Source organism: Thamnophis sirtalis, unplaced genomic scaffold, assembly GCF_051295495.1.
Source record: "Thamnophis sirtalis isolate CommonGarterSnake01/CBP01778 unplaced genomic scaffold, rThaSir2_p1.2 scaffold_2, whole genome shotgun sequence".
In the NCBI taxonomy this organism is placed as follows: Eukaryota; Metazoa; Chordata; class Lepidosauria; order Squamata; family Natricidae; genus Thamnophis; species Thamnophis sirtalis.
Window position 1 is genome coordinate 177360849 of NW_028261382.1, and position 11576 is coordinate 177372424.

Genomic DNA, 11576 nt, shown 5'->3' on the forward strand with positions numbered 1-11576 from the left:
CTACTCTCTTTGACCTTCCGAAACAGTGTTAAGACCTGGTTCAGCCAACTAGCTGGGGATTCAAGAGTGATAAATAGCCATAAGGGTGGCTGGTTCCATGTAGAGGCTCTTTCAGACTTTTGGTATCATTTTTATGATCTCTTTTATTATAAATCACCCAGAGGTAGTGATACTGTGAGGTGTATAAACTTGGTTAATTAAATAAATATGTAAGTGCAGTACTTTGAAGTCAATGCTAAAGACAGGTAAATGTGTCCTGAAAAGTGACTTGTAGAATTAATAGTGTACCCTCTCCTTGCTTCATCCTATAATGAAGAAGGAAGGAAGGAAGGAAGGAGGCAGGAAAGAGAGAGAAAGAAAGAAAGAAGAAAGGAAAGAAAGAAAGAAAACCCCGGGGGCCTTGAATCCCAGTTTGAAAAATAAATATATTCTCCCAGGCAGCTTTCATTGATTGTGTCAGCCATAATTGTAATTCATCTTGTCATAACAAAGTTTGTACGGGAATATAAACTAGGGGAAAAAAAGCCATTTCGAACTCACTGGATATTAAACATGCTAATGTTATTCAATATCCAATTACAGAGTTTCTGGAAAGACAATTAAAATTCTGGAAGATAAGGAGTCTCGGTGACTTCATTGGACAGGTCAGTCAAAACTGCCTCATCAGCCATCTGTTCTTGGGGTGATAAAGATTTTCAATTGCTATCATAAACTTTTAAACTTTGTCATAATTAGTGGGGGGGGGAGGGGATGGTTTACTTTAGTCCTTGAAGAGCTGGGCCAGACCTTTGCTAGAGAAGGTCTCTTTTGGTGATATTCTTGGCACGTTGAGATGCTTTTGTGTCAGGAAGAGAAGAGTTAAAATAAAACAATGTGCTTTTAAAGATCAAATGTGGGTATTACTAAAGCCCGGAGAAATGGATTAAAATGTTTCACTTCCAGGTTGGGAAACTTCTTATGATAGTTTCATTGGGCCTTAAATGACAGGCTGTGTGGAGTTTCAAAGTCTGCTTTACTTCATCAGAGCTTTGATCTTCCTGAAAGTGAACCTACCTGGGTCTCTCCTGGGAGTCAAGAGGCAACCCAGCTTCAGACCACCTGATTGTGGGAGGAGGGCAGATCAGGCCTCCCCAGCTTGAAACAAGTTGAGGGGAGATGCTGCAGCATGATAAGGAACCACCTTGCACAAAGCAAAATATCCCAAATAAAACAGCCTGGTCCACAGATGCCAAATAAAAACTGAATTCCAAATTTCTCTCCATCCAATCTTCTCTCCGCTGTACTTTACGTGATAAGTGCTGGTCCCAAATAATTTTCTACCCGAGAGCAATCCTCTGCACCATTGCACTTTCTAACTACTACTTGACAAGTTTATGCCTTGTATTTTTTTTCAGTGTAGTTGCCTAGTTTGGTGTTGTGACAGGCGATGTTTTAGAATTTTAAGAAATTGCATTGGTTTATATCCTGGGAATTTAAAACAACCTATTTGGGCTTTCTGCAAACTTTATCTCCTCCCCACCCACCCACCCCCAACTATAAAAGTGGTTGAATTGAGAGACTCTCTGGTACTTTAATGGAATACTTGGGTCTGAAAGATAATTCATATTACACCAATTCTGGATTCAGTTCAACATTAAAGAAGGACCTTCAGGCAGTCCACCAAAGGAGACTGGGGGACTCATAAAGTTAGGACACTGGGCTGACGATCATCAGCTTGCGTTTGAAGCCTGCCATGGAGAGGGTGAGTTCCTATCACGTACTCCAGCTCCTGCTCACCGAGCAGTCCAAAAGCAGACAACCACGACTAGAGAGATGGATACCACGTTGGTGGGCAACTTAATGGGGATGTGAAAGGAGCCTCCAACTTTTCCTGGGCAACAGTGATGTCACCATTCAATCCTTTCAACCTGGAAGTGCTTTGGTGCTCTACAATACGAATGTAGTAGTAAGGAGTCCAGCCGCATTTCATTGTTCCAAATGTTTTAATATCACCTTTTTTTTATAACCATAAAGGTACCCCAGGATCCTCTCACTGAAATTTATTGACTAATCACAGAAGCAGGGCGATGTTATCTCTTATTATTATTCAGTGAAAAAGTAGGTAAAAGAGTATTAAGTCCTTGGGGTGATTTAGCCCAAGAAAACAGGAGGGGTGGATTTTCTTCCTTATCTTTGTCTTGATGTATGATATTCATATTTAGGCTATGTGCAAAGTTCAAACTGATCAGAATTTATGTCGATGAGCAAGTGCTGTTGTTCCCTTCCTCTATGCATTAGGAATACTTCATTAACAATGTCCATAAGTTTCCTTTTAAAATTATTCATCTGCTACCAAGTTGCAGTACGTTTAGCTGACATTGTTGGGTCCAAAATGTTGGCATAAGAGGGAGTGGGAGAAGGCAAGCGAAGCTCCAACCAGACGTTTAAAAGAAAGATTTGTCTCTTGGGTCAACCGTCTCCTTTTGCAATTGGTTGTGTATTTTATTTAATGATGCTGACCTTTGGAGTGAATGTTGGCTTCTGATAAAGGCTACAATTGTTGACCTGCTGGGACTTTGCTGCTTGGGAAGTGGGTTTTTTTTTTTTTTACTAGTTCAGATCTATAAAGATAAATCTTTGTTGACCCAATTTCCTTTCATCTCACTTTCCAACCTGTCCTGTGTTTTTTTATTGATAAGGTGGGCTTGAACCAAACCAGCTTTTCAGTATTAGCTTTTTTTTAATATGCCTTATTAAATTTCTACAAAAAAATAAAATATTAAAAAAGGAAAAAGATAGGGACAAAGAAAGAAAGAAAGAAAAAAGCAGGAAATAGAAGAAGGGGAATTTTCAAGTTTCTTCAGTACAGTTCAGGGTGAAATTCAACAGGTTCTGACAGGTTCTGGAGAACTGGTAGAGGAAATGTTGAGTAGTTTAGAGCAGTGTTTCTCAACCTTGACAACTTGAAGTCCACAGGACTTCAAGTTGCCAAGGTTGAGAAACACTGGTTTAGAGAACCGGCAAATACCACCCCTGGCTGGCTCCAGAGTGGGTTGTGAAAGGAGACTTTGCAATATCCTTCCCCCAGGAGCGTGGAGGGAATGTGGATTTTGCAGTATCCTTCCCCTGCCGTGCCCACCAAGCCACGCCCACAGAAGTGGTAGGGGGAAAAAATTGAATTTCACCACTGACGCAGTTATAATGCATTTGATCTAAGATTCAAAGATGCATAATATTTCTAGAATCATAAACATTTCCAATCGTCAAATCCTGAATCCTAAAATCAATGGAGCATTTCTTTTATTAAAGGGAGTCATGGTGAAGAAAAGACTGGGAACCACTGGACTAGGGCTACTACTAGTAGTAGTATTGCTACTACTTTGCTTGATGTCCTTATTGAGGGTATCATAGAATTTCTGGTTATAAAATTGGGGTATTCAAATCACTCAAGTATAAAATTGCTTAATAGCTAAAATCTCTTACAAAATTTTCTACCTCTTAAATCCTATAAGAGATTTCTATAGGCTGATGTTTCGTGCCCCTACATATTGTACTGTATTTCAACCATAGGTATGTAAGTGATGATGCAAATAATTGGTACTTATTTATAGAAGGAGCCGTAGCATCTCTCTTCTGCCACAAGGGCAAAAAACACTGCTTTTAGAGCATTTCTGAAAGTCTGTTCGCTATCACCAATGGCATAGCATTAGGTCCAGCTGGAGTAAACCAGAGGTGGGTTGCTCCTGGTTCGACCTGGATCGGGCAAACCAATAGTAGCGGTGGTGGGAGGCTCTGCCCACCTGCCCCGATACTTCTGCACATGCGCAGAAGCATCCCATGTGCGCATGAGCGTGTCCGAACCGGTAGTTAAAAAAGTTGGCAACCTACCACTGAGTAAACTATCACATTCTCTCGGTAAGCCTAACATTCCATTCTTTCTCATCTTCTGATGCCCCTTACATGAAAAAGAAGTAGAAACAAACAATAATGGCCAGAACACTTGAATTTTATGGAACTGTTTATTCCATAATTCCCATTGACAACTAGCTAATGAGCCTGCATGGTTCTAGTGGTTACTTTTGAATGTTCCAGTATTCTAATTATTCTTCTGTATTTCTCTAACGCTGCATTCTTTTTGTATTTAACCTAGACTTTTCCTTCCCTACTGCCATAGCTTCTTTTTATTTCTTATTCACGAAAAATTCAATTTTGTTAATTAAATTCTTTCTTTCAATGTTCCCTTGAAACGTTTTTTTTTAATCTAATGTTACCTTGAAACATTTTTTGAACTATGATCCCATCCCTCTTGGCTGTTTTCTTTTTCATATTACAAAACTTTTTTTTATATTTTTTTTGGTGCTGTGATACATTATTTCTATCCATGCGTATTATTTTCAGGAACATTCATCCTAGAACTATAATGGACACTTTCTACCATCGTTTTGACACTGCCATAAAGCTATTTCGAGCTAATAGCATTTGTCCTATTCATTCTCATTCGTTTTCCCTATGGCACATAATAGGTATACACAGATAATTTTGAATTCGGTGAGAATAGAGGAGTAGTTTTATTGAATATCGGTGATGAGAAGCAATAAATATGTTGGTTGCTAGGTAGAGATTATTAGATGGACAATAGAAACCGGGAAGAATAAGACTAGATAACAACGCATTGCTAAGAGTTGAATATTTCTTCTTTCTTTAATAGAAAAAGGTAGCATGAGGGAGAGTTCTTATTGTATCTCAGAAGCAGATGCATAACAGTTAAAGGTTTTGGCATTATGTGGCAATTCATTTCACTTCTAAAAGATGAAATGAAAATAGAATAATTTAGAAGGCCATGTATTTAAAAAAACTGCATTAACCATGACATTTGACTGACGCATCAAGATTCCTTGGTAAGGAACCTGCCGACTTCCAGAAGGATTCATGGGTGGGTTCTAAATGCCACCTCCTTGCTATTGTCACTGTATAGCAAAGCTTAACTCTTCATCCTAATCTGCCTCCTTGTCCAACAGGAGATGAGGAGTTAAGAAGGTTCATCCTTTGCAACCTTGCTGTTTCGATTGGAACAAGGCAAGTGAAACAGCAAGCAAGGAAGAACAGAAGTAAGGATTAGATTGCCTGATAAGTATGAGCCTTGGAAGGTGCTTATTAATAAGAGTTGCTAACATTGGCTCGGGGTTGGTTTCTTAAATTGCTTCCCGATGTGCAGCTTCAAAAGCGCAGGTGTCTTGAGAGGAAATGCAATCTGACAAAGCTTCACTAGAAGGGTTCCCCGCAGTCCCTGGAAAGATTTTTAAGAAAGATTATCTTTCTGAATATAAGCCAAACTAGATATTCCTGTGCAAGGGGAACTTTAGCAATCTGGCTCTTGTCCATCCCAGTTTTTTCAGTGAGGACAAAAACATTGTGTCAAATGAAATGGCTCTCTTTAATGCTAAGAATGTCAATCCCTTGTTGACTTGATTGTTTAAAGCTACAAGGTATAAGTGCAAAACATTTGGCTGATCTCCTAGTTGGTGGCAAAGTGTCAACTTTTGCTGCCTTCGAATGGTCTCCGTGTTGTGACGAGGCATAATGATGAATTGGGTAAGGATTATCTGTACTCATTCAGGCCTGGATAGGGGAAGAAGGTGGCATTGGTCATGCTTTCGGATGATCTCTGGTGGGAGCAGGATGGAGATGGCACATTCGTCTTTGCCCTGCTTGGCCATTTAGTGTCTTTCAATATCACTGATCATGGTATCCTTCTATTTTTTTAAGTTTTTATTTTACACACTTAGACACATCAACAAGAACAAACACATGACTTAAGACAACATAGGAACAAGAAGTTCCATCATATATCATACAGCAGTTCCGTATTGGTTTCTTTGCCGTTAGTGTTTTCCCTTTCTATACCTTTCTATCTTACATTCATGGTCTCTTTATTCGTTATCCATTTTTACGTATAATTCTATATTTATTTATAGTTAGCTATTTATAACCAAATATTGTTTATCTATAATGTGCTATATATTCTTACTATCATTTATTCTCTTACAATTCTAGGTAAACATTCACATGGTTATTCTTTTTCTTTGTCAATCTTATACTATTGTTACTCCATTTAAGAGATTATAGAGTACAGTTTGGATTGGATTGTTTACCATCCCAAGCGTCTATTATGGATCATGGTATCCTTCCAGATCAGCTTCAGAGCTTGGGATTGGGCGGAAGAGTGTTGTGCTACTTCTTCTTCCTTTCTCTGAGGCCAGTTCCAGTTGGCATTGATTGGAAGTTGAGAAGGGCCACTCTTGGCCTCTAATATGCAGGATGCCACAGATTTGGCACTTTCTCCATTCCCGTTTAATGTATGTGAAGCTGCATGGGGAGATCATCCATTACCATGAGGTGAGATAGCATCATATGCATTATACTGCATTATACTCTGCTGTCTATCTTTGGCCCTGATAAGTTAAGACTAGTGATGCTTAATGTCCTTTCCCAGTGCCTGGAACTTATAGAGTCTGGATGGAAGACAACAGGCTTCAATCAAACCCCAAAATATTGAATAGCTTTAGGTTTTAGGTCCTTCTGTATTGGAGGATTTACCATCTTGGATTCCTGAAATTGGAAATCTGATGCACATTTTTTAAATACCCAGGCAAAAGAAGAGAGGAAAAAAGTGTATACATTGCATATACTTTCACTGGATTTATTTCATTTGGATTTATTTCATTTATATACTTGACTGTTTATGTTTCAGATATACTCTCCTGAAAACAATAAACTTATTTATTTTTCACCTTCCCCATTCCCATTATGCATGTCAATCTCAGGATATTCCTTGGTTCTCTGAGGACCTCACAGAGATGAAGTGCCAAAAGTAATACTTGGAAAAATAATGGACAGTGATTCTGATTGAGCATATGGGAAAGCTCACTTTAGCTCACATGATGGCAATAATAGTGGCAGAATATTGTTATTTTTCTATTCTAATCATACCTGCTATCCCATTCCATGGTAAAACATTCCTTGCAGGTACGAGTCCTAAAATCTGAATTTTATCAAGTGATTTTATATGTCTCTGAATAGGCAAAATTCTGTTGAGGCTGAAAGGACAGTGTTGTGTGGTTACTTGTATGTACGCAAACTTTACATTTCTGCGGTGAAGAGAGTCTTCGGGACTGGTAGTATGGGCCATTTCTTAATGATATCCATATCACTCCAGTCTGGTGTAAGACCCCCCCTTGGGAGGTGACATGTAGTTCATCCCATGAACTAGTATCAGCGTCATTGAAAGAATGGGTGCTTCCACTTGGCTTGAAGGAAGTGGGGATCATCCACTACTTAAGAGGTTATCATGGATGCAACCGCCCTGGTTATAATTCCCTCCAAACATCTTTTATTCCAAATTCCTCTGACGTTTTAAAGAAGGTCTTTGGTAATATTCTTCTGACTTTTTACCTCGTTCTACTGCTTTTATAATCTAATTTTGACTCAACAATTGCGTTAAAGTCACCCACTATACAAATGTTTTCATATTCTATTTCTGTAATTTTTTTGTGTAGTTGTTCGTAAAACACTTCATGATTGGTATTTGGTTGCATATATTACTCTTCACAATGCTAAGAAAATAGCCTCAGTTGAAGCTGTTGAAGGAAACGAATCACCTGGACCTTTTTCATGTTTTTGTTTGTTTAAAGACAGTGAGTTTTAAATTACATAAGATTTTTTTTCCCAGCTTTTCCTCACCTATTTATTTACCTTCTCTAGAAGTACATCCTTGTTACCTTTTGTTTTTTATTAACTCAGATAATCCCAAACAACAATATGTTATTTTCTATCTTCTTCCTCTCCCTTGTCCTTCCAAGCAGAATCTCCCACTTTTCATTTCAGCACGACAAGTGTATATTGATATATTAGACCAGTGTTTCTCAACCTTGGCGACTTTAAGTCCTGTGGACTTCAACTCCCAGAATCCCCCAGCCAGCAGAGCTGGCTGGGGAATTCTGGGAGTTGAAGTCCATAGGACTTAAAGTCGCTAAGGTTGAGAAACACTGTACTAGACAGTAAGACTGGAGAAATATCAGGAATCCCTGGAGATTATTGCTGAATTAGGGCTGGCAAAGGATTATTGGGAAAGCTGAGGAGTGGATATAAGCAGTGGGTTCTCATGATCAAAAGAGCATGTAACTTGAAGAAGCCTGTAGTGATGTCTACCATGCCTATGTATCATAGGCATAATGCTTCAAAATTGCGGTCTAGCTTTCAAATACTTTCCTTTCCACTATAGGGAAGAGCAAAATAGTTACAAGCACTTTAATGTCCCAGACTGAAAATACACATATCAGTTACAGAGAAATGTGGGGCCTCTGTGCCCTCATAATGCTCCATCTTTTCTGAAATCTCTGCCCTCCTCTGATGAAAAGAACTACTGTATAGATGCTTGAGAGGCATGGATGATTTCTCTCCCCCCTCCTCCTCCCCCTGCTAGTTCTGGTTCTCTCAACTACACGCCAGAATCAGGAATGAATCAGGGTGAATTATGTGGCCAGCAGTTTCCCCATAAACGTAATGAATACCCAGAGATTGCAAAGACATTCCAGCCTGAAAGCTTTCCATCATGCTGGAGGTCCATTTCTCCTCTCCCCAATTGCTACCCTTCGATTTGTATCATTTGCAAAGTCACATTCGAAGCTTTGGCAACAATAAAAGAAAATGATAAACCCATGAAACGACTTCTTTTATAAAAAAAAATAAAAAGTGATGTCTGTGATTGTAAAAGAGTACAGTACTTAGTCATATTGATTTGCTTCTGAGAGTTCTCTGGGCTATATAAATCGCATCAGAAATCTTTAAGATCTAACTCTACAAGGCCACTGTTTTGGTTACTTTTATTCCTGTCTCCCTTTCTCATAAAAAAAAAAGCACAAAGAAGTAGGATTAAGCTGGAATGGTCCTCTTATCAGCTGAAAGTGCGGTTTCGTTTTGTTTTTTTAATATGCAAACTGTTGAAAAATACAGGCAAACAGATATCATTGCACTGGTTTATCTTCATATTGTTATGCACTTGTAATAATACAAAGAGCAATTTAAATTTATTTGAATTAAAATGGGTTACTTGAAGGACTGACTGCCTTTGTCCAACTCTATCTATCTAATTTGGTCCTGAAGACTGGGCATGCTGCAAATCCCATTAGCCAGAGGGTCAGCTAGTGGGAAGCAGAAGACAAAGGAGTCCAGAAGAAGAGAAGAGGGCCTTTTGTGCTGTAGCCCCTGCCTTGACTGTAGGGTACAAGAAGTAGGGGTACGGTCTTCAAAGACTAATCAATGGCCCTATTGATCTTTTGTAAGAGTTCAAAACCTCGACTGTGTACTCAAGCCTGGATCTCCAAATATTTTAAGATCACGGTTTCTTGGCTTTACTGCTAACTGTTTACTTAACTTGACTGCTCTCTCTATATTTATTGTTTTATTGGTTTTAAATGTTTTATTGTTTTAGAACTGTAAACTGCCCAGAGTCATTACGTTGAGACGGATGGCCATAGAGATTAAATAAATAAATATGTATAGTCCGAGGCCAGGCTGGAACATGGAGATAAATCTTCCTGCCCAAGATGCACTAAGTATCTTTTTCAGAAATATGAAACTATTGACATAATATTTACTTTACCAATAGAGACACTGATTCAAGCTTGGTCTGCTCCTCTGTCTGGGTAGCATCGTCATTCTAGACAAAGCCGAGTACTGCACTTTTAAAAAAAAAATAGCTGAAAGATGCACCATTAGAAATATTGCTTGGCCTCTGAGCATTGGAGACATGACACCATTCAGGTGATATTACGGAGGCTGGATTTTTTCTGCACTTACTTTTGTATGTAAGGAATTGAAAGGAACTTTTAAGAAGGAAATGGATAAACCTAACAGAGTATTTGCTTTCTGTTTAAAGTAGAAAATTGCACCAATGATTTTCTATGATTTGCTATATAATTTCAGCAATGCTGTCTTGGAGACGATCTGAGTTAGTAGAGAAGGGTGTATGTTGCCCTATAATCACCCATTTTTTTGTCTATTTGTTTTAAATATATATATACTACTAAAACTGTCCTATCTGTTTGTAAAGTTCCATTGGGTGAAATGGTGCATCATTGGACAACAAATTTTAAATCAATGGAATAATTTCCAAAATTTGGGACCCATAACCCTGTTGTAAATTGAAATTTCTAGAAAATGAGTCCTTCCAGCCTATTCCAAATTAGTTGAGAGAATGGCAGTGGCTATTCAATTAATCTGGAGAACACCAAGGTGTAAGAGTTAAGTAACCTCATTCACATTATATTATTTGACTGTCAAGCTGTTGTGTATTTAGAAACACATAAGCACATGTGGGATTATGTTTCATATTTTAATATTTATGGATCATATTAAATATACGTCATATTTTTCAAGCCATTTTTAAATATTTTTTAAAGGCCAAAGTTACCCAGTGAACTTCTACATCTGAGGATCATTTTGGACATAGAATTTCAGAGCCCTGGTGGTGTCACGTCTGGTTGAGCATCTTAACTAGTACAATCGCACTGGGGGAAGAGAGATTTCAGGACTCCGTTTTGTCTATGAAATTTACTTCTGAAATAAAAGGCCGTTTTTCCAAAAGGAATCTTCTGAGTTATCAAATAGCGATGACCGGAAAGAAAGTCTGTAGAATTGCAAGAGCATTTGTAAGGGTATTTTTGTAATACCCTTTTCAAAGGGTATTCAAAATTGAGGTCTACCTAGTCTTGAAAAAAAGTTGTCATTGTGAATTCCACTACAAACTAAATCCTGCATCCACTGCCGAGGATTTCGTGCACTGTGAAAGTCATGTGGATTTTACTAGCTGAGATACGTCAGCCTTACAGCAAAATATTTCTCTGTGTTAAGTATGTTCCCATCCTGTCTTCTGCCTCCGGTGATTTAAAGCAATTGTATTGGAAGACTAGCCTTTCAATCTTGTCAAACGGTGCCTTCCCCCTCCCCTTAATATATACTCAGGTCCATTCATTTAATTAAAAGAAATCGATATAAAAAGGGGGCATTTTAAGGATTTGAAAACCACTAATCACAGCAAGCACTTTCAAAATTAATGTATCCCAAACATTATACGGTTAAAGTACATACAACATTTGTTGTAAGGCATGAAAATTAAGGTGATGTGTTTGGAGGGAGAGAAAGTTTCTTTTTAGAATAAGTACAATGGAATTGGACCATGAGAGTTGATCATAAGGAAGGCTGAGCACTGAAGAACTGATGCTTTTGAATGGCTGGTGCTGGAGAAGACTCTGGGGAGTTTGTTGGACTGCAAGATCAAATCAGTCAACCTTAAAAAGGAATCAACCCTGACTGTTCTTTGGAAGGACTGATGTCGAAGCCCAAATACTTTAGGCACCTAATGAGAAGAGATGTTGAGCAAGATTGAAGGCAAAAGGGGGAGGCAGAGGATGAGATCATTAGATAGTGATCGACACAATGAACATGAATTCGGGCAAATTCTGGGAGTCAATGGAGGGTGGGGTGGGGTGCTATGGTCCATTGGGTTGTGAAGAGTTGGACATGACTTAGAGACCAAA